The sequence below is a fragment of the Canis lupus genome, chromosome 8 (assembly GCF_011100685.1).
Source record: "Canis lupus familiaris isolate Mischka breed German Shepherd chromosome 8, alternate assembly UU_Cfam_GSD_1.0, whole genome shotgun sequence".
Taxonomy (NCBI): Eukaryota; Metazoa; Chordata; class Mammalia; order Carnivora; family Canidae; genus Canis; species Canis lupus.
Genome location: NC_049229.1, coordinates 32,513,991 through 32,538,048, shown reverse-complemented (window position 1 = coordinate 32,538,048; position 24,058 = coordinate 32,513,991). Strand labels below are relative to the sequence as shown.

At 40.7% G+C, this 24,058-nt stretch overlaps 1 long non-coding RNA gene across 1 annotated transcript in view; it reads left to right on the top strand.

The window, feature by feature from the left end:
- The window catches only part of LOC119876492, a 30,326-nt gene extending 7,183 nt beyond the window's left edge, over positions 1-23,143 (top strand). The window contains exons 2-3 of the long non-coding RNA XR_005363306.1: positions 20,709-20,766; positions 22,092-23,143. This is a non-coding gene — a long non-coding RNA (uncharacterized LOC119876492). The remainder of the gene's footprint in view (positions 1-20,708; positions 20,767-22,091) is intronic.
- The last annotated feature ends 915 nt before the right edge of the window (positions 23,144-24,058 follow it).

Genomic DNA, 24,058 nt, shown 5'->3' with positions numbered 1-24,058 from the left:
AATAAATGAGAGTGAGAAAAAGACAAAACCACAGCTGTTTTGAATTGCAGATTATATGTATATGAAGAGCCTGAAACATAGGAGCCACATAAATGTTTGCCCTGATGTTGTCCCTGTTTGAATTACATTTAAAAAAATTCTTTCATTTAGCCATTCTACTTTGATTGGCAAATATAATTGTATCCATATTAGAGAAATTAATTGTTCATAAAGTATTTTGAAATTCTTTGTTCCAGTTATCTGCTTTTGTGTTAAAAATAACTGCCCTACGGGGCACATGGGTGGCTCAGGTGATTGAGCATCCAACTCCTGGTTTGGGCTTATGTCATGATCTCAGGGTCGTGAGATGGAACCCTCTACCCCCTGTTCCATGCTCAGTGGGGAATCTGCTTGAGATCCTCTCCCTCTGCCCCTGCCCCCACTTGCATGTATGCTCTCTCACTCTCTCTCAAATAAATAAATAAATCTTTATAAAAAGCTAAAAAAATTTAAAAATTAAAATAAAAAAGCAAAACAAAGCTACCCTGAAACTTTGTGGTAACAATAACCATTTATTATATCTCACAATTTTGTGAGTGAGAAATATAGAAAAGGCTCAGCTTTAAGTTTCTCCTGTTTTGAATGACGGACTGAGATGACTTGGTGGTATTCAGTAGGTAGATGGTCTGGAAGGTCCAAGATGTCTTCCTTACATGTCTGATGCCTGGGTGGGGATGGCAGGAATGCTGAGCTGAGCTGAAACTTTTGCTCTGAGTGGTCATAGGTGGCTTCTCCAGTGTTGAAGTCTTAGGGTACTTGACATTATTCCTGCTCAAGTTTCCTAAAGAATTATGAGAGGCCAGGATGGAGGCTGCAGGGGTTTTGGTTTTGTTCTGTTTTGTTTAATGTCTTGCCTTCAGGAGACACAGAATGTTGCTTTTGCTGTATTCCATTGGTCAGACGAGTAGTAAGGCCAGCCCAAATTCAAGGGAAGGGGAGTTAGGCTCTACCTACCAAAAGGAATAGGAAAGAAACCACAGCCATCATTAATATTCCCTCCACTAAGACCTTTAATACAAAAATTAAGAAAATATATGGGGTAAATATTATTTTGTTTTTCTGCCTGACTGAAGAAAACATGTTTGAGGCAGGATGGCTGGAAAAATCAGACCATTAACACAATATGGATTTAAGGAAAGAAATGTCTGGTTCCAACACAGAAGAGTCTCATAACAAATATTATGGTACCACTGTTTCAAAATTCTGGTGGACTTATACCTGAATAATTCAACTAGAGTTTTAAAAATCCTTTAGTTCTAATTCAGAGTCAAATAATAAAGTTTCTTACATTCAGATGTAGAAGATGTGAAGATGATATTAAAATGTACCTATCCGATTGAATATGGATATTGAATACTAACACTGTGGATTTATCCCAGTGCCTATCAGACTACCTAAATAATCAGTACTCCAAAAGTTGATGATTGGTAGTAGAAAGGTCATACAGGTTGTAAATACTGCCAATTTGCCAATTGTTTTCAGAAGAGATTATCTCTAAACCACTCACTCTAAGGAAGATCTTTCTTAAACCAGACTGAAGATATAAATCAAATGATAAAAGAAATTTAAGAGACATAGAACTATACAGCTAATTTAGAAAGTAATTACAGCACATATATGACTTTAAGCATTTTCATAATAGTTCAGGGAGCAGCTTGTGTTAAATCCTGGCTCTACTAATTATCCCTGTGATTTTGAACAAGCTTCTTAACTTTTATGGCCCTCAGATTGCTCACACAAAAAGAAATTAAATAAATAGAATGACGATATTGCCATCCTCATAAATTTAGTCTGAACGATAAAAAATAATAATAAAAAGAACAAAACTTGATTCATTGTGAGTCAAAATAAATATTTGCTATCATTGCTATTATCTAAATTTGGAAGAAACACTCAGGGATATGATTTTAAAATAGGGCAAGTAAAACTTACACTTTCGCACTCCATTTCAAAGTTAATTTATTAGAAATTAAAATATATGAAAGAAACGAAGCATTCATTTGCAGCCTAGATGTGATCTGGGAAGCTCCTTGCTCCCTGGAGACTTATTCTAACTTGGATAAACACCTAATTCCATGGTCTATGGAAGTCCAAACCTCTTCCTAATATTCCAGAGTGGGAAATCTTGTCACCATGTTCTCTTCTGCCTCTAGCTCTTTGGTCATGCTGCATCAGCCCAAACTCAGCCCTTTTTCCAGTTTCCATGGAAATCCACTCATGCCAAATGAGTTGATTCTAGAAGAATGGAAAGAAGTGTTCCATCAACAACCATTACCTCAGCTTCGGACTTGCTCTCCTCCTCATCCTCCTCTTTCCCAAAATTGACTCTTGCAACTCCAAATTCTTCCTGCTTTTTCTGAAAAGCATGTAAGTTTGCCCAAACTAGCATACCCAAAATCATCAAAGGCATTTAGTTAGTAGAATAAAGGACCTTCCATGTGACAAAGTTTACAAGCTCAGAATGCAAAAATAACGATCTCGTACCTGACCCTTAGCCTAGTATATTTTCTTTCTCTCAGGATTCCTGCATTGATGCTTTAAACATCTAAAGAAAAATCACTTAAGTATAGATATGTAACATTTTGAGGAATTTAACATAGTTGATAAAATGAATTAAATATTTTCATTTATATGCACACAAGTAGTGATTCCACATACAATTAAAACTACAATGAGATATCACTTCACGCCTGTCAAAATGGCTAAACTTAACAGCAAAGGTGTTGGTGAGAGTGTGGGGAAAAGGGAACCCTCTTACACTGCGGGTAGGAATGCAAACTGATGTAGCCACTCTAGAAAACAGTATGGATAGTCCTCAAAAAGTTAAAAATAGTTACATGTCAGTGGCTTAGTTTATTAGGCATCCAACTCTTGATTTTGGTTCAGGTCATGATCTCAGGGTCATGGGATGGAGCCCCGCATCCAGCTCTACACTCAGCTCAGAGTCTGCTTATCCTTCTCCCTTTGTTCCTCCCCCCTGGTTTCTCTCTCCTAAATAAATAAAACCCTTTTTTAAAAAAGTTAAAAATAGGACTACCCTACGATCCAGCAATTGCACTACTAGGTATTTACCTGAAGGATACAAAAATACTAATTTAGGGATACCTGCACCCCAATGTTTATAGCAGCATTGTCTACAATAGCCAAATGATGGAAAGAGCCCAAATGTCCATCAAACTGATGAATGGATAAAGAAGTTGTAGTACATATAAACAATGGAATATTACTCAGCAATAAAAAAGAATGAAACCTTGCCATTTGCAATGATATGGATGGAACTAGAGAGTATTATGTTAAACAAAACAAGTCAGAAAAAGACAAATATGATTTCACTCATATGTGGAATTTAAGAAACAAAACAAATGGTCACAGGGGGAAAAAGAGAGAGACAAGCTACAAAACAGTCTCTTAACTATAGAGAACACACTGATGGTAACCAGAGAGAAGGTGGTGGGGGGATGAATTAATAGAAAATGGGGATTGGGGGGTGCACTTGTGATAAATGCCTGGTGCTGTGTGTAAGTGTTAAATCACTAAATTGTATATCTGAAGCTAATATTACACTGTATGTTAACTAACTGTAGCTTGAATAAAAACTTTAAAAATTAAAAAAAATAAAGTCTACCTACCATGGACTATGCAATGGTTTCTCTGGCTATAGGCCATGGAGTCCCTGGATGGTACTCTTGAAGGATCAATAACCCAAGACCCTATTGGCCAGTCAGGCTGTGACCCTGCTCTTTACTTCTCCCTGACCTGAAATTCTATGATTAGTCACTCAGCCACACTAAACACCAAAGTTGGGGATGATTGCCTTTAAAAATGACAGTTTGCTTGTGATGATCTAATCTTGGAAGTTAGGGTGAAAAAAAAAGCAAAATAGATTTCAGACTATATTTTAATGATTTTTTGAGACTGACATTTTCCTTTCATGTTAGAAAATAGCCATACACTTATAGTTGGGGTTTAGAAAAAGGCAAACATTGGCTCAAAATGTTTTGAGAGCCAAAGGACAGCTTAGTGTTTCACGACCCATCAGAAGAGTGTCTTGTTAAATTTGTCTAAGTAAAATAAGATAGATCATCTTTCTTCTGTTTGGACCTTAGGAATAAAATAGGATGAATGAGGGAAAAGCCCCTTATTTCTCAGTTAACAGAGCCCAGAGGGAAACTGGGTTTTCTCTGAAGGATGGGAGCTCCAATAAGTACAGGGGAGAAGGGGTGCTTCTGGAATCTGAGCCCCACAGATTCTGGGGCTGGCTTTACATCCTGTTAGATGATGGCCAAGATCTATCCCTACTGCTTGTCTCTCTGAGATGGGAAAGGTGAGGATGCTGAGTGTTGTATCCTCACCTTGGGAAGATAGTAACAGCAAGTCCAAGTGAAGTCAAAGATAAGCCTAGATGAAGAACACCTGAACACATGACACTTCTGTCAGGCATCAGGAGAAGGAATGTGGCAGACTGGGGAGTTAATGCCATTCTTAGTGTTTTATTTTTCCACAAACCCAGTAAAAGGGCTTTACTTTTTTGTGGGAATATATCATATCAAGTGCACCATTAGACTGAATTGTGAGACTGGGTTCAGGACATTTGCAATAAGCTGACTATAAATGAGTGGAGTTAGGTGAGGCACCACCTAAGGAACAAATGAGACTTTTCTCCCCCACGCATATGAAAGAAGATGGATTTAGGAGGTTTTCACCTTAGAAGGCAATATCCTAGACACAAGGGTAGTACATAAGTACATTTGTTTGTAGAAATGAAAGAAGGCTGCAAGAGCAGTAGGAATGGGGGCATAGAGTGAGCAGACATCATGCCTGCATTGCAGGAAGTGGTCATGAATGGTGAGATGGGCCTCTCTGATGAATGGTAGTCTCACTGGAGTCCAGGAACAGGTGTAATCTGGCCTATCAGCATCCATGCTCCTTTAAGGACTAGAAGGCAATGGTTAACTCCATGGGCTTTGGTGTTAGAATGCTTAAGTTCAATCCCACCATGATCACTTACTAGCTGGGCAAGTTGCTCAATTTCTCTTACCTTATTTTTCCCATTTATAAAATGGGAATATTATGAGAACTAAATAAAACTACCTAGGTTAGGGGCTTAGCAGCCAGCCTGGCATAGAGTAAAGACTCCAGCAAATGTTTGTAACAACATTTTTTATTATAATATTATTAACAATAATTATATATTACTAACACTACTATTATTATTCACCTCAAAAATATCAGTTGGGATTCTATCTACTGCGTGCCAAGTTTTGTGTACCAGTAAACAATTAAAAGTATGGCAGACATTATTTCTGTTCTCCCAGAGTTTACAGACCTTATTGTGAAAAACAGTAAATAATCTGGCTATTACAACACCATGTGGTGAGGGCTATGACTGGGGACATGCAGGATGTTATAGGATCACACAGGTGGCTTTAAAGAAGCTGAGACCTGAAATGGAGAAAGAGTTGGAGGTTTGCCAGATAAGGGCTGCCTGGGGGAAGGAGAAGTTGGGCTGTATGTGTGAACACCTGGAGTTGAAGATGACGTGGTGTACTCAAGCAAACAGGTCTGTGGGCCTAGAGTGCAGAGGAGTATGCGTAATCTGGCCTACCAGCATCCATGCTCCTTTCAGGACTATAGAGTCCTTAGAGTAGGCTATAAAGGGTAAAGGGTAGGTCCACGGGGGATATATCATGCAGAGATGGTAACCCAAGTGGAGAAGAGACGGATTTTAATTCATAAGAGTACATTGACTTTATTTCAATAAGTCAAACTTAATCTATTTCGAGTCTTTATCCCACTTGGTTATCAGGAAATTTACCCAGTCATTACTTGGGTCCCTTTCCACTTTATCCAGGTCATTTTGGGGCTTACACAGCCACAACATACTGGACTTAATCTTTATGGTGGCCTCTACTGGTGTGCCCATTGTCCAAGGCCACATTTTCCCTTGAAGGCAGATGTCATCAACACCAACACAAGCTTGGGCCTGAAGAAATATTCCCCCTGGACATGGAAAACATATCTCTGTGTGTATCTAGGCCCATTCTTGTTCCCTTTATCCACCTCCAGCATTCTCCATCAGTGCTTAGACTCAAGTGTTGATAAAAAGTGAACCCGGGTCTCTACCTGCTTGAACCTTTGGGAATCTGATCTCTTATCTCTAGAAATCTCTCTCGCTTTTCTAGTTTGGCCTCTTCTGTGTCTTAAATCCTCAGCAATTCTGCCCTTCCTCACCCTCTCTGGGACAAGCCAACATTCATGAGCCCAAATGTCACATATGAAAACTGAGCCCAGAGTTGTCTTCTTCCTGGTGACCTCTCCTTTCAGTTCTCCAACACAGAGCCAATTGAACACAGATATCTAACTTCCTTCTGGGTATGGAGAAGGAAAAAGTGTCTATAGCAGCAAAAACAAAATTCAAGCTGGCCTCATGTTTCATCTGCTCACACATGATGTACATGTACTTCTAAGACCACTTTCCTAAAAACCTTAGGAAATTGTCAAAGAGTTGTATGATTTATGCTATAGACAGTTCACTCTGCTGCAGAGTGGAGAAGAAAGACAAGTAAGATGAAAGGCAGGGAAAATGGTTAGCAGTAACCAAACTAGTGATCTAAGTGAGAGCTGACTTTGATCCTAAGGAGTAATGGTAGTGGAGATAGGGAAAATGTAATCAAACATATTATAGTATTTATATTTAAATAAAGTGCTTTCTCAGGCAATATTGAGATTTATCAATGTGTTTTTCTTTTTTTCCCCCCATTATTTCTTCTTTCATTATGCTGTCTCCTTCAGAGTTCATCTTTTTTTTTTTTAATATATCTTTAGTAGTTTCTGAAACTCTATATATCTATGCCTGTCTTTCATTTCACCCTGATTCTGAACGATGATTTAGCTAGGTATAGAATTTTAGATTTATCATTTTCCTCTCAGCACTTTTATCACTATTTTTTCCCCTGCTGTCTACTGCTGAGAAATCCACTTTCAATCTAAGTGTCATTCTTTTACCTATTGTGCCTTTTTTGCTCTTGGCAGTTTTTGGATTTTTTTCTTCACCTTTATTGTTTTTAAATTTTCTGTGATACATCTCGGCATAGAACTTTCTTATTCTGTTTGGTACTCCTTTGTTCTTTTGGTTTCAGAAAATTATTAGCTATTATATTTTTCAAAGATTGCTTCTTTATCATGTTATCTTCCTTTTCTTCTGGAACTCTAATTGGATTTCTTCTTGTTTCTAAGTCTCTTTCATAATTTCCATTTCTTACCTCTCTGAGCTACATTTTGAGGGATTTACTAAATTCTTTCTTCCAATGTACTAAATATCTCTTCAGTTTTAAATTGGCTACTAACAAGCTTATCTAATGAGTTTTTTTTAACAGTTTATATAATCAACTGTGTTTTTCACTTCATGATTTCTAATTACTTCTTATTTATTGTCCTATTCCTTTTTCATAATTTTAAGTTTTTTTCTCACAACTTCCAGTTTTTGTTTTATGCTTGCTATTTTCTTCTTAATGTCCTGAGACTTGCTCTATCATATTTCTTTCCTTGGTTATGGATTTAGATCTGTTGCCATTTCTTAGATCTATTAGACACTCATTGGTCTTGAGATTATTTGCATGTATATTATGTTGTGACTTTCTCCCCATGCATATTCTAAGATTATATCATAGTTGTTTCCCATTTAACATGGAGGATCCACAGCTTCAAATTAGGTCTGAATAGCTTAGCCCAGGGTTCTACCATAAGTGACATTAGTGATAAGTCCTTAATTCTGATATTACTTTGTGATTCATCATCTGTCCCTAGCAATTACTTCATTTTCTTCTCTTCCTTTCTCTCTCCCTCCCTCCCTTCCTTCTTTCCTTTTTTCCTTACTTTTTATAATGGAATTTTTTAAAAAAATTTATTTATTTTATATATAGAGAGAACATGAGTGGGAAGGGCAGAAGGAGAGGGAGAGAGAGAATCTCAAGCAGACTCCATGCTAAGTACAGAACCTGACATGGGGCTCAATCCCATGACCCTGAGATCACGACCCAAGCAAAAACCAAGAGTTAAACATCTAACCGTCTGTACCATCCAGGTGTCCCTATAATGGAAATTTTCAAACATACATAAAACTATGGAGAATAGTATAATAAATCTCTAGTGCCCATAAGCCAGTTTCAGCAGCTACCAATATATAGCTAATCTTGTTTCATGAATAACTCTCTCCTACTTCTTACCTCATTGGATTATTTTAAAGAAAATTCTAGACATTGTATCATTTCATCTATAAATACTTCAATATGTGTCTCTCAGAGATATGGTTTCTTAAAAAAAAACAACTGTATTACCATTGTAACACCTGAAATTTAACGATAATTTCTTAACATCAATCATCTTATTAGTGCTAAATTTCCCTGGTTGTCTCACAAATGTTTTTTAATAGCAGACTTGCTTGAATGAGGTTCATGTAAGATCCAGATACTACTTTTGGCTCATATGTTTCTTTAATCTATAACATTTATAGATTAAAGCCTCCTTTAATCTATAACATTTCTCCCTTCAGAATGTGGAGAATTCTACAGGACAAGAGAAGAAACTGGATTATTTATCCCATAGGATTCCCCACATTCTGGCTTTTGTTATCGCATCCATATGATACCACTTAACATTTATTTTATGTACCAGTCATCTGCTGCTTCAATACTGCTGTGTAAGAAAACACTACAAAAGCTTAGCGAGGGCAGCCATGGTGGCACAGTGGTTTGGCACCGCCTGCAGCCTGGGGTGTGATCCTGGAGTCCTGGGATCGGGTCCCACGTTGGGCTTCCTGCATGGAGCCTGCTTCTTCCTCTGCCTGTGTCTCTGCCTCTCTCTCTCTCACTCTGAATAAATAAATAAATAAATCTTAAAAAAAAAAAAGCTTAGCAATATACAATAATAAGGCTTTATGTTTGCCCACGAGGAAGTTAGTATGGTGACTGTTGATCATGGCTGAATTTGCTCACAGGTCTGAGAATCTGCTGGCTGCTAACTGGTCTAGGATGGCCTTGGCTGGGAGGACTGGCATGATGTAACTCTCTTTTGTGTGTCTCTCAACCTTCATCAAGTCATACCCTTCTCATGGTAATGATAGAAGAGCAGAGAGACTGTGTAGGGTTAAAGACACAGAGGTCAGGAAGGAAGGCCTTATAGGAGAAAGCTCTTAGGATATAGTCAAGTCCTGGGGGAACTGGGTGAGTAGACAGGGGGGTAAGATGGGAGTCTCAAATAGAGAATAATGCTGAGTCTGGCTGAAATTGGACTATAAGATAAAGGAACAGTCACAGTATACAAAGCAAAAGCCCAGATTTTGGATTTTCTTTAAATATGTATTCAATTTTTACTGTATGCTAGGCACTTTGGCAAGCACATTACATACATTGTAGAGTAGTAGCTGCTGGATTTTGAGCTGCCTTACCTGGGTCTGAGACTGCCTTCCACCAGTGAAATGTATTAATGCATATACAATGCTCACAACACTGCCTCCTGCACAATAAGCACTCAAAAAATGTTAGCTGGGATATATGATCTCATTTTGCATTCCCAGCAAACTGTGAGCTAGAAATCATTTTTATTCTCATTTTTCAGATGAGGAAAGGGTTATGGAGAGGTTAGGTAACCTGCTAAAGCCACACAACCAGCAAAGTGGTAAAACAAGAGGTCAGACCCCCCACATTTCATCTCAGCCCCCCCCCCCACCAACTTTAAACCCTACTAGGGTTGGTCCTGGATCTTGGGTGTGTGGATGTGTGAGGGGAGGGGGGTGAGGGGCTGGTTTCACTTGGATAAGTGACTTCATCCATGGGAATTAGTCAGCTGCAGGGACAGGAACCCAACCAGTAAGAACAGTGTGGGGCTCCCAGTGGAGGAAGGACCTGAGGACATAGAAGGAGCAGAGGTGTGTTTTTAAGGCCACAGATGCAAAGGAGTGTGTCATGAAATCCCTGATCAGGGAGCAGGAAGGTAGTGGAGGAAACCAGGTGAAATTGAGACATATTTTTAAGTAGGGTGAGAAATGAGGTGGGTTAAAGAAAGACCAAATGTGGCCAGCTTTCCAATGAGGCATTCCCTAAATCTGCAGATCATCAGAAACATGTGGCAGAACTTTTACAAAATGTGGAGTCTTAAGCCCACCTGTGAAGATTCTAATTAGCAGTTCCAGGTAGAGCCTGGATATCTGCACGTTTTCAAAGCTCCCCAGATGATCCTGTTGAATAGCATGATCTGGGGTTCACTGATCTAAAGTTAGAACTCTTCATTTTCCTGATAGAGAAGCAGACACCTGGAAGGTTAAGTGTCTCACCTGAGCCACACAGCTGGTTGGTTGATGACAGAACTGGAACTTGGCTTTTTAGTCCAATGTTCTTCCACAATATTCTATTCCTGCCATGATGCTCAAGGGGGGAAATACTCCCAAATATAAGTGCGTTTGTATTGGTATGAGATCATCAAATAGTGTTCTTCATCATAAACTGTAACTATAATTTTGCACAATAAATTCTATTTAACAATCTCTCTTTATGGTCCCTAGAGGTGTGGTTCTATCCTGAGGTGGAAGGAGAGAGGCTCAGAAATTGGAACCACTGTGTTTTCGGTTTTGTTTTTTCATTTTTATATCCCCAGCTTCTCCCATGATACATTTAATAAATTTCAGGTAAGTAATTATAATGATTCTGAAGAGTCAACATATATGGCATGTTCGATGGTGAAAATTCAATATCATGGTAGGAAAATATTTATTTTTGCACAACTCTCAGAATTCTCTTTTTCTTTTCATGTCTGGTAGCCCCTTGTTGCTTTGAAATTATGGCTTATTCAGTAAGTAATGCAAACCAAAGAAGGAATAACACATGACTTCCTTTTTAAAGGCACTTTGGATGAATGTGATCTGGTGAGCCATGTGCAGATGAGCTGATCAGTGATGCATCCAGCTTGCCCCATTCTCTGCCTGAATCAGTAGCACAGATTTTCCGTCTTGGGGTATCAGTTCATCACACTAAGCCTGGTTCCCATAGCGCCTCTCCTTTATTAAAAAAAAAAATAAAGGAAACTGAGGCTTAGAAATTTGGAACAAATTCCTTCAGTCACACAACTGACAAGCTGAAGAATTTGGAGCCTGTGCTCTTTCCATCCAGGATCATGCTGTTGCCCAAGTGAGAAGTAGATTGCTAGATTTCTATTGTTTTTTCCTGACCAGAGACTGTCTGCAAGTCATATAGATGCAGAGGCTGAAGGAACTTCAAGAGAGCAAGTGAAGAGTCAGGGTTGGCTTGGAGGCTTTGTTAGCACACAAACCACCTCCGTGAGTGTTCCTAGAAGCCTATGGGGTATCCAAAAGTGGCAGCTGGGGGGCTCCTGGTAGAATCGGGATCGGCAGCAGGACAGATGACGTTCATTTGCTACGGGAGGCTTAGAATCCAGTAGGGACTGGCTGCCCTGGGCTTCTGGGAGGGGAGTCTGCAGGACTGCCTGCCCAGGAGCCACCTCAGAGAAAAGATGGCTCGTGGATGTCCATAGGTTGGGGCTCTGCTGGGAGTCTGAAGAGGCCTCTCATGACATGGCTTGGCTTAAAGTTGTACATACATAGCAAGTGCACTCTTTTTATTTAGATTCTGCTTTTATTTGGAGTGACTTTGAAAGGGGCTAGGTGGAGATTATTGTGCACAGGGGTACGAGGTCTCCCTGAAATCTCCCAAGCTATCTCCTCGTGTATAAGAGATATCTTCAACCGAAGAGATGTACCACCACTGCCAGGTTGCAAAGGGCACTGGGAAGCTGTCTATTCCCAGGCTAACTTGGTTCATATGGAGGGGGGGCACATAGTCCCACACAGGTGCTGGGGTCCCGCCAGGCCCATCCAGCGGCAAAGGAACCCTGGCACCCTGGCCACCTCCGATGGCTCTCTGGGGCTGTGGTCCCTCTCAGGCCAATCTGCTTCAGAGTGGCCTCCAGAGCTGGAACGGAGCTGCACTTCCATCTGTCCGGGCAGACCCAGGCACATACTTCTGTGAAAGAGGTCTTGGGCTATCTTCTGGTCAGAGGTTGTGTTCCCTGAAGCCTGAGCAGAGAGTCTTATACATCTCAGGGAGACAAGTGGCCCCAGCTATAAGAAACTTGCAGACTTTGCTGGAGTGACCTTGACCGAGCCCTGGAGAAGGAAGTTATATTGGGTCTGAAGTTATTTAAAGGACCAAGAGCAAAGAGACTGTGAGTCATGGAGACACAAGGGGAAATGGAGGAACTAGGGCGCCAGAAGGGAGTCTCAATGATCTGTTTTCTCTGGGGGGAGAAGTAGAGCAAAAGCCAGTGCTCTGTCCAGCAGGGGGCTGAAGGACAGGGAGATGCTGCTGAAATTTGCTAGAACCACAGGGAGGATCACGTGCAGTCCTCCAGCTCGGCTAGACTCCCAAGTGGACACCTGCTGAGACTGTGCTCTCATCACTCCCCTGCGGTCAAGGTTCTGCAAGCCACGTCTGCTAGGAACTTGCAACAAGGGCCACCAACACTCAGGAGTTCATTCTTCCCAGGTCACCCCACCATGTATCCATGGTAACACACTCTTATAGATGAGGTGAGAGAGTTATTGCCTGGAAATATAGCTTGCGGACCAAGGGGGAAATAATATTTCTTACCACCCCCACTGGAGCTAAGCAGAGCTAATTCAAATACAAAAATGAACCCGCGCCAAACCCTGTCATGTATTAAGACTGAAGGTAAAGTCTTCAGTTCCACCTTAATCAAATCCATGAACATAATCCAGTCTTACCAAGACTCTTAAAGGGACACTTACGCAATTAGACAGAAAGAATTTTTCTAGGCATTTCAACCATTTCCCTTGCCAACCATCTGAAGGAAACATTCTGAATCTTATGGCACTAGAGCACACTCTAGTGGTGGTGGAGCAAAGCAGACACTTGCAAACTACTAAATTTATCCTTGGACAGGGAGCATTAGATAAATATTCCTTGTTTGGGCAAAAGGTTAGGTAGGCTTGCCTGAAAGCAGCAAAGGAAATTAATAGAACATTGCACGAGCACTGCAAGCCTTATAATTCTCCAGTAAGAATAAGGCAAGTTCTGTGTTATTCAATGTTCAATGCCAAGGGCAAACAAACAAGAATTATTAAAAATCTTGAAACAATCTAAAATAACATCCTACCCAGTGAGGTTTTAGGAAAGCTTTTGATTTTTTGTTTCTTCTTAAATCCATGCTACATACAGACTTTCTCCTCCGAGATTCTGTTTAAAGAAGAGAGAGGAAGCAGATAATAGATATAATACCTAAAACAAACTCCCTTCAGCCATGACAGCGTTATTACAAACTTGAGTGAGTGCCATTATTGCATATAAATAAAAACAATGGACCAGAACCAATTTTGCAAAAGGAAATATCATTCCATTTCTCTACGAGCCTTGGTTTAGACTTTCCTCTGGTTTATCAAGTGATGGTTAATATAAAAAAGAATGTCTGTTTTTGCTTAAAGATGGCACTCCTGTGAAAGCACACATATACCTTTAACCAAGTAAAAATGTTGCCATTTTTTGTGTATGTGTCTCCAAACAGAAGGAAATATATTCACTTGGTTTGAAATGTAAATTATACTCTTAATATCTAACACAAACTGGAAGAAAAAAAATCCAACAACACATATGTAAAAAAATAAACTTTTTTTTTTAAAGCTAGAAGCTTTGTGCTCTATTGTGCTTAGACTTAAAATATGGAACTATTTAGAAAGAATTAAAGAGATTATGTTTATTTGATTTCAAGTTATCTCAGCAAGAAACACATTTTTCATACCTCTTTGGAAGAACAGCAGGTCAAATGACACATTTGTGAGTGACTGTTTGAAATATTTCAGCCACACCGCAGGGTCCACCTGACCTGAGCACAGCAGATACAGGGAACAAAGGCCTGTCTTTTAAATGTTCCTTTAAGAGCCTTTCTGGGGAGTTGGGGGGTGGTGGTAGGGGTTGCAGGAAGCAGTTGCAGACCTTGCTTTTTATTTTTACCCTATGACACTATCAGTTTAATTATATTTCTGACCTGTGACTTAGGATCATAATGAATTTTCCCAAATGCAAACATTCTATAGCAAAATTCTGCAACTTTGCGGGAATGATACTGTTTATTTCAAAGTCCCCACAATCCTGAAACTCCAAAGTTTCCCAATATCTGCAAATTCATCCCTCTCTTTGAGTAGATTTCGTTTTTGAATCCATTCAGTAGCAAAGGTAGGTCTTTCTTCTTAATACTAGAACGAGGAGAACAGATTTGTAAGAGAGGAGAAAGTGATTCGCCTTATTTGACTAAATGAAAATCATGCATTCGTGTAAGATTAAATGGAGCTGTGGTTTGCTTATTAAATGGAACAATTCATATTACAAGTGCCTGATGACCATGCTTGAGAGGACCTCACTGACCATTTCCGAGAGTAATTATTCCAAACATAGAGCAGAACACAATCCCTTTTTTTAGGGTGTAACTTAATATAAGGACTTCTGAGTCAAATGTTGAGCCCCTTAAAATTACAAACCTTTGTCTGTGGCCTTATTAAAGAAACTCTCCCAACTCCATTTAAAGGGATAGATTGCCCAGGCCTAAATAAAATGCCAGGACCTAAGATGAAAATGGTCTGACCTCACTGCTACACCTGATACTTCCAATACTGATTTCCTCCAAGCTCCCCTTTCTTCACCTCCTTTGCCCCGGGCTTTCATAAGGCAGAGAGAGAAAAATGAATTTCACTTCCCAAATGCTAGAATTGCTGGTGCAGAACGTAACTAAATATCAGCAGCTGTGCCAGGGCACCTGGGGCCATATAGGGAAACCTGACAAAAGACTTCGTTATGAACAGGATCCCTGTTCCCTGTTCATCTTGGTTTCATGTGCTTTAAGAAGGGAAGGGAGAATTGCAACGATGCTCTTAAAAAAAAAAAAAAAAAAGTGTGTGCACGGGGAAAGTCTTAGGAGAAAGGGAGGAATAAAACAGATGTTCCTAAAGCAACAACATGGGACATGAGTGATGCAATATTGCTCATGACCAATGCTTCCAAATGTTAATATAGAAATGTATCACTTGGGGATGGTTTAGGAGGCAGATTCTGGATTACTGGGTCTGGGTTGGGGGGTCTGAGGATCTGCATTTCTGAAATTGTCCCATAGGCTATTGGTGCCGCTGGTCTGAGGACCACTTCGTATGGTTTTTTTTTTTTTTTTTTAAGATTTATTTCTTTATTTTAGCAGGGAGGGGTAGAAGGAGAGAGAGAGAGGGAATCTTAAGCAGGCTCCACAACCATTGCGGAGCCCAATTTGGGCCTCAACCTCATGACCCTGAGATCGTGACCTGAGCCGAAACCAAGAGTCAGATGCCTGAGCTGAGCCACCGAGGCTCCCCAGGGGACAACCAATTGCTGGATCAATTCTCTGCTTTTCAAATAACCTCCTTAACCCCATATTACTCTTCCAAAGTGGTTTCATTTAATAGTTGTTGCTCACCTCACCAAAAGATTTTCCGAAGACAAGCACTGTGTATTCTTTCTCTCTGACACATCCCCTAGCAACTAGCACAGCACCGTTATCTGAACGAGACAGACGAAGTACCAACAGAAACAGGGGCAAACATTTTTCAGAGATAATGGCAGGACAGCTGTAAGGAAGGACACAGGTTCAAAGGCAATCACACAACACCGGCAGAGGAGGGGTCAGAGGCTTTATAATCTCTCGTGAAGAGTGTTTGAGAAGACGATCTCTGGCCTCTTTCCACCTCTCTTTTCAGAATTTGAAATGGTGGTGGCTGTCCTGCCAGGACATATAACAGGAGAAGATTGGGTTTGGAGGGGGGGGGATGGGATAGAGCCTCTGTGACCTTGATTCAGCTGTGAGGCTTAGTTTACTTCTCAAAATGAGAGGAGCATACCTACTTGCAGGTTGATTTTTAAGGATCAGAAAGGATCCACATAAAGCACCCAGCACAGTGCCTGGGAATAGTAGTTGCTCAATAAATATTAGGTGCAGTCAATTCTCCTTCATCTGGGCTTGCCCTAACCCAGGGGTTTTCAACCCAGACAGCTACACACTAAAATCACCTGGGGGAGCTTTGAAAAAATCCTGATCTGGGGATCCCTGGGTGGCGCAGCGGTTTGGCGCCTGCCTTTGGCCCAGGGCGCGATCCTGGAGACCCGGGATCGAATCCCACGTCGGGCTCCCGGTACATGGAGCCTGCTTCTCCCTCTGCCTGTGTCTCTGCCTCTCTCTCTCTCTGTGTGTGACTATCATAAATAAATAAAAATTAAAAAAAAAAGAAAAGAAAAGAAAAAATCCTGATCTGCCCCTCCAGGCCACACCTCAGCCCAGCGATAATCTTTGAACCAGTAAGTGGGGCCTTTTCAAGCCCCTAGGTGGGTCCAGCATTCAACATAGGTCTAGAACCACTGGTCTAAGCGTAAGGAGCAGTCACTTCTTTTTGGCCTAGGAACTGGCACGGGCTAATGAGCCTCCCCCCCGAGGTGATGGGGAGGGAAGGGAGGGTAACTGACTTCCCACTTCCCTCCCATGCACACCTCCAAGGCTTGTTCCTTTTCAAGCCCCTGCAGGGACTGCAATCTGCCAGCCCTCAGTGCTAATTGGTTTCTTCCTAGTGATCTGCCCTTCGGGACATCAGCACAGCACAGTGCCATCCCTCCATCCTACCCCGTCCCAATCCTCCGGATAGTTGAGCCTGGACTACTTTCTATATCTGCAATTCGTGGTTATCTACCTACCTTCTCCTCAAGCTGGTATGATTATTTCATTATCGTCACCCACCCTTAATACACTTCTATTGCTTTACTCTCTTTTGTCTGTGAGATTCATTCTTTGACCCCGTGAGACAAAAACCGAGCTCTCCTGCTTCGTTGTCACTCGCATTTTCTGGGGTTTCACCAACAGTGACATCAAATGGGGTCACATGAATAAAATGGCCACCAGAAAAACTCACCCTAGTATTCAGCCCCTGGAGAGCTCACCTCACAAGTGTGTCTGACGTGTCCTGATGCCTCACATGTGTTCTTGAACAAAACCAGTCAACTACCATCCTGGTTTCTGGCACATCATAGCCATGAGATCAAACTACCTCAAAGGATTGTGAATAGCAAACAAATAATATCCATCAGGTACCTTTGCCTAGTGTTTGCAACGAGGTGCATTTTCAATAAATGTTAAGATTTTTTACCACTGAGTAGGTGGCGCCCTTGCCAGGCACTACCGCCTCTGCCAGGCACCACTGCTTTTTTCCGTCGCTGCTGGTTTTTCCCCATCACATTGCTCTTCCGCGGAGCTCCTACCATGTCTGGAGCCTGCATAGGGATTTGTGGCAAAGTTGGGCAGAGTCCTACCCTTTGGGAGACACATTGTGTTACTGGCTTCCGGGCAGTATTGCTTGGGCCTCAAGGTTTCACAAAGATTTACCTGCCTTCTTTTTCTCTTTCTGACTCGAGATAAGTCCCTACCTTGTACTTGAGCAACGTACTGCCCTTTATTCCTGGAATGTTGCTACTAGGTCAGCGCCCAGGCTTGCAATCTCTTCCCCCAGTGGGCCTGCTGCCCTGGGTCATAAGACATAACTGGGTCTCTGCAGGAAGAACAACTGGGGCCCAGCCGGGACAGTGATGTGCTTCCCTACCATGAGAGGAACCAGGCCCATGGGGGATGGTGGTTTGCACACAGCCATCCACATCCTCTGCTACCAACTGATAAACAATCACTGCACACCTATCATTTGGTGGGTGAGGGATGCCAGACCCAGTCCTGCCCTTATTATGTTAAGTCTGAGAAGATACAGGATATGCAGGAAGGAGTAATTCACACACTCCAGGTTGTATTTAAATAAGGCCTAATTAGGAGAAACGGATTATAATGGCCATAGGAGATCAACCTTGACATAGGTTGGTCAAAAAGACTCTATAGATGAGATGAATCTAAGAAAATGTTTGAAGTAAGAACTGTGGTGTCCCAAGGGTGGAGGCTGACCAGGATGGTCAGCCCAGGGTACAGGCAAGATGGAGGTACACTGTCTGAAGCGAGTCTAAAAACAATAAAATCAATGAAAAGTAAGTCCATTTTTATTATCACTGTGCATGAGAAATTCTAGACAATAAAAGACTATCCTGGTAGTAGTCCTTTATTGCCTTAATAATTCTTACAAAACATTGAGCTGGGTGCTTTCTATACACTCTCCGAGAAATCAATAGTCTTTTTGTCTTAAGCATTTGAACTTCCATTTCTTCTGTCAAATAAGTTAAGATTTGTATTTTAAATCTCCCACTTCATATGGTTCCTAAGTGCCTGGTACTTTGGGGGTCCTTTCTGGAAAGTGCAGTATTTGATAAAAGGTCAATTTCTAATTTAGAATGAAAATGGGACATCAGAGAGGGGATTATGGACACAATATTTGAGGAATGGACAGTGGGTCTAGAATCCTAAACTTCCGTCTTCAGCCTTTATGTTTATGACTCCCCTAAATGAGCCTGTTGTTCCATAGCTCAAATCTGTCAGCCCATGGTTTAGTGGATGGTTGGAATGCAGACTCCACGAGGGCAGGGGTCTTTTCTTTGTACTGTTCACTGATATCCCCAAAGCAACGGGATTATTGTTGGGCCAGGGGAAATGCTCAATAAATATTTGTTGTGTCAGGAGAAACGAAATTGTTCAAGTATTTCTAATAGAGGTTAAAGGCTTTATTCAGCTGATGCAAATCTGGATCTGAAGACACATTAACAGTCCAAGATGATGCAGTTTGGGATCTTCTCAATTGAGAAGGACAGGGTGTATGACCTTGTGGTCTGGCCCAGGTTACAATTTTTTTACCTCTAACTGCTACAATATTTGCCTTGCGGTAGGTAGTTGGAGATTGCTCTGGGTTTTCATGACTCTTGCTGGAGATCCCAGGATCAGTCTCATTCCAGGAACTGTCAGAACAGTTCCTCCAAAAGCTGTTTTTGTAAGCTTGGAGGTTGTCCATTAATCAAGTTTTATGGGAGGGGAGGTAGTCAAAAAAGGAGGTGGGAGAGAAAATAAAAGAGAGAAAGAAAAAGGAGGCAAGGATTGAAGCAAGAAGAATGAGGTCTATTTTCATCTTTTTATGGCTGAATGAATGAATAAACGAATGGGCAAACAATCTTTTCTCCCCCCTCAGTCACACATCTGCACTTGGAAAAATTGTTAGAAATACTGAAGTCCCATTAATTTCTTTAGATCCACACTCATATCCAAGGAAGCTGCCACAAAATGTCCCCCTTAGAGCTCTGATCTCACACAGGAGATTTGCTACTGCTTTCGTTTCCAAAGCTCCTGTTTCAGCAGTCATGGTGAATTAAAGTCAGAATCACCAGAGGCATTTTAACATTTCTTGAGCGATGAGATCAGGACTTGGGGTCCCCACTGAACACTTCAAACGTATAGCTGAGAGAGAGCAAATCAGCCAAGTTTTACCAAGTTTTAAATCCCACAATTCTGTGCTTGTATGTAACTTTGATCTGTTCTGGGAACACAGCCTGTGCTTCTAATCTGGGCCCATCATCTGGCAAATGTGTGTCCTGCTCATAAGAGATGCTGAGAAAGAAGGGGTAAATTGATCAGGCTGAGACTCTCATCACCTGTGGGGACAGCATCTCAAAGGCACTGATGATGCTAGATCACCATTGTCACTCTTAATAGGAAGGGTCCTGAATGTAGTTTTCAAAGGTAATTGATTTATAATTAGGACTGAGCTTGAATTTGGGATTGATGGTAGAGGGGAGGGTGGAGAGATAAGGCAAAATGCTGTTTTGCTTCGAGAAGGACCTAAAACCACGCCATCCTTTCTTTTTTTTTTTATACACTATTGAACTGAATGCATCTTCACCACTTAAAAATCTCCCATTCAGTAGTGTTGGAGTCAGCTGGTACTGGCTCAAAGAGCCAATTGTGAGTGTCTCTCTCTCATCTCATGATCAATGATGTAGGTTGGTACCTTCAAATCAGCCACAATGGGGGTATTTTTGGAAATTGCAAAAACTACAAATCAGGATCTCCAGCCCAAGAAGTGGGGAATTTTAGCACTCCCTGGCCCCTATCCATCTTTCACAAGCCAGTTTTATATCCATTTCCTCATAAAGTTTCAACTAACTACTCCAACCCAACAATAATTTCCTGCCTGCCATAAACAGAGAGCACTTACATGATCTATTCTACTTGAGCAATATATTGTGGCTTAGATAATCGATTTTGTGTTATTTTAATATGCCACCATTTAACTTTTAATGATTCTTCGTGTAGATTTTAAGTTCCATGAGAGCAGGAACAATGTACTATGCATCTATATACCCCATGGGTTTTGTCAGAATGAAAACAAATGGCAGCAGCTCAAAATAAAATGTGTTGAAGAAATAAGTAATAATTAGGTGTTGGAAAAACCTAGGCAATTGGACAGAAATGAGATACATTTTGAAATATGTAAAATTGTAGTTTTAGAAAATAATTTAAATTAACTACATATGTAATGCTACTTCCAATTTGTTGATAATTGAACTGTTCATGGTTTTTGGAGACTTTGACATGACTTTTGTGCTAATTACAGCACCATTTAGTCATGAGATCTGAACACTAACATGGTTTGCTTATGGCAGATATCCTTCAACACTGCAGTTGGACAGTTTAAGGCAGAGCAGCAAAATATGTCACAAGGTACCTTCTTTTTATTTTTTTTAAAGATTTAGATAGAGGGGAGGGGCAGAGGGAAAGAATCTTCAAGAAGACTCCCCACCGAGCATGGAGTCCATTCAGGGCTCCATCTCATCAAGCCTGAGATCATGACCTGAGCCATAACAAAGAGGCAGGTGCTGAACTGACTGAGCCACCCAGGCACCCCGAGGTACCTTCTTTTTAATTTGCTATCTCACTAATCAGTTCTTAAACGGCCATCAATCTTTACTTGAGAAGGTGATATAAGTCATAATCTGTATCCTCAACCCAACTTCACATATAGTCATGATTTCTACTAAATATTTTTGGGGTCAGAATATATCTTAATACCAAGAAATAAAGCCTCATACCTAATGTTCCAGTAATGGATACATATGTTTTTAAATATTTGTTTTTAATACTAATGTCAGATTAGTTAGGGCCTAATCCATCCTGTTGACTGGACCTAGTGTAAGTGGAAGGATAAAGATTTCTATCCCACATTAATACATTTTATGGGTTGCAAAGCTACTTTTTCTCCACTAAAACATAAGGTCATGAACTAATAGAATCCTCACTTTCTGAGGGTTTCATTTGGCTTAAAAAAAAAAAACAGTTTTAGAAAAGATTAATCCACAGGGTAGGCTTGTAGAAGTACTGGGTAAATAAAACATCTGAGTTTTGTGAAATGTTACTCTCAAACCAATGTCTGCTCCTCAAAACATTTATGTTAAATGGAGTAGAAGTAAATGTTAAGAAGCACTCTGCTCAAAGCTATTTATATAAATGTGCTGTCACAGATTAAAATTAAGTGATTTGTGGCAATCTCCCAAAGAAAACAAACAAAAAGACTAAAAGACTTTTGGGTCTCTTCCTATCCTTTCTCCCCCTTTAACTTATGGCCATTAATAGTTGTAATGCTCTATGATTTATTGCTACTGGATTTCATTGTCTGGTTCATTTTCTGCACTAGCCCTAGAGTCTTCTCTGTGCATCTGTTTTTATATCAATAAATGACAATTTTATGGGTTAAAAAAAAAGGTAGGACAACATGATTAGCACTTTGTTTAAAAAAAAAGATGGTCTCTCCTTTATGTTCAGTTACTGCCAATCTCCTGCCTTATACTAAAGAAAGTTTTCTCTTTAAATTTTTGTTCTCCTTATTTCCAGAGTTCTATTACAATCTACTGATTTCTTGCTTCCCCAGAATAGCCCATTTGCTCTTTTTTGCCCATTGGGGGAGAATGGGGTGAGGAAAGGGTAGAGACTGTCTGAGCCAGGTAACCTGACCGTGTATTTACCACCTGTCCTTCTTATCTTCTGCTCAGGCTCCTGGTGGCTGATTCAGGACTCATGGCCTTAGACCAACAGATGGAGTCCATCTTCTAACAGAACCTGGAACCAGCAGTCTCTTTGCTTGGTGTTTTGCTCTGACTTGTACCAAGATGAATATGTTGCAAATTTACCAATCTCAGAAAGAAAAAGGTACTTGTAGGGACATTACCGGAACTGTGACAAGTTTCACTTGCCTAAGCAATTGTATCTGCCCAGCAGGAACATGGTAAACACTGGGTTTTAGTTTTCAAGGAAAAGGAAACTCTAAAATTTTACAGTTTTCCCAATGAAACACTGGAGATCAAGAAGCATGCTTGATTTGTCCAAGTAACTTGGTATCATCACTTCTTTTTAAATTGTTATGTAGCATAAGTCTCCCCGTTTGCCCCTATGGCATCTCTTCACTGTCCCTTCCTTTCCATTCCCATTCCTGGGGTGTTTTCTTGCCTCTGTTGCTACTGGCCTATCTGTATCCAGTCAAAACCATCTTCTACATAGCCACCCGAGGGGTTTTCCTAAACAGAAATTGTGTTATGTCATTCCACTTTGTAAAATCCTTCAACCTTTAAGTCCTAGCTCTTTAAATGGCAATCAAGGGCCTGGTCCTTTGAGAAAGTAAAAAGCATCACTGGCAGCTAGCTATTCCCAACTGAAGCCAAGCTGTGCTCACAGGGCAAGGATGAGACAACTTCACTTCGCGACCATATCTGAAACAGAGACGAGGATACTCTGCAACTACAAAATGACTATCCTATCTCCCTCTCCCCGCTAAGATGGAAGACTTCACTGTGGATGATATTAGTCCCATTTTATCCTTCTATCTCCTGGATAAAATGATTAAACATCCAATTACCAAATCACCCCTGCTTGTAATGGCCCTCAATACAGAACAGGCCTATATTTTCTTGGATGCTGTTTAGAATCACCCAGCAAGATCCCAAATCCTGTAATGAGCCCTTCCTAACTCTCCATTACAGAGCTATTCCATGGACCTTCTGCTGATCATTCTCTGTTGCTACAATGAGCTAAATAAATTTGTCCTTTTGGCCTGAGATTATTGATAGTTTTGGGTCATTGCTTTAACCTATCTCTGCCCTCCACAGTGTGTCCTGCAGTCAGAGCAAGACCACATGCAGTTTCCCACACATCTGTCTTTTAGCACCTTGGCTTCTTTTTTCTTTTTCCACATAGAAAACTATCCTATTTTCAGAATCCAACTCACATGTCAACTCATGTGTGAATACTTCCCAAACCCTACATATCATCTTGGGCTGAGTTCCCATTGTTTTGGATTAACTCTAGCCAGATCCCATGAAGTAGAGGCTCACATCTGTGGACACTGGAATGAGAGAAGACCAGATTCAAGTTGGGGCTTTGGCAATGTATGACCTTGAGAAATTTACTTATGACTCAGTCAGATACCATTCCCCCAATTAATTCTATTTAATCATTAGGACACATTGACACTTAAGAAATGACCCTGAAACCAACTGTGCACATATTAACAGTCCTGCAGCTTAAACAATACATCTTTTCATTATTTGGAGCTTAATAAGACAATGTCCAAGACTGACAAATAAATCATGCTCATTTCTTTTGCTTCTTTGCTTCTCTCGTTTTCAAACTAGGACTTCTCAGATTTATTCTAGAGTACAGTTGCAAAAGATTTATGAGGAATTGTCTCTTAAGACATGGCAGCAGAGGGTCTGAGGATTGAATTCAGGTTCTGACCACTCAAACAAACCAGAGGGTCTCTATATGGAATTATGACAATACCATCTTTCTCTTAGGGTTAAGAGATGGGATACACAGATGTTCTAAAGTAGCGGTTCTCAATGAATGAGTGATGCATGTTATTGGTGATGCATATTAGAATCACCTAAAGAGCTTTTACAACATACTCATGACTAGATCCTACCCCTCAAAATTCTGGAGGAAGCCTGGGCGTTGGTAATTTTTT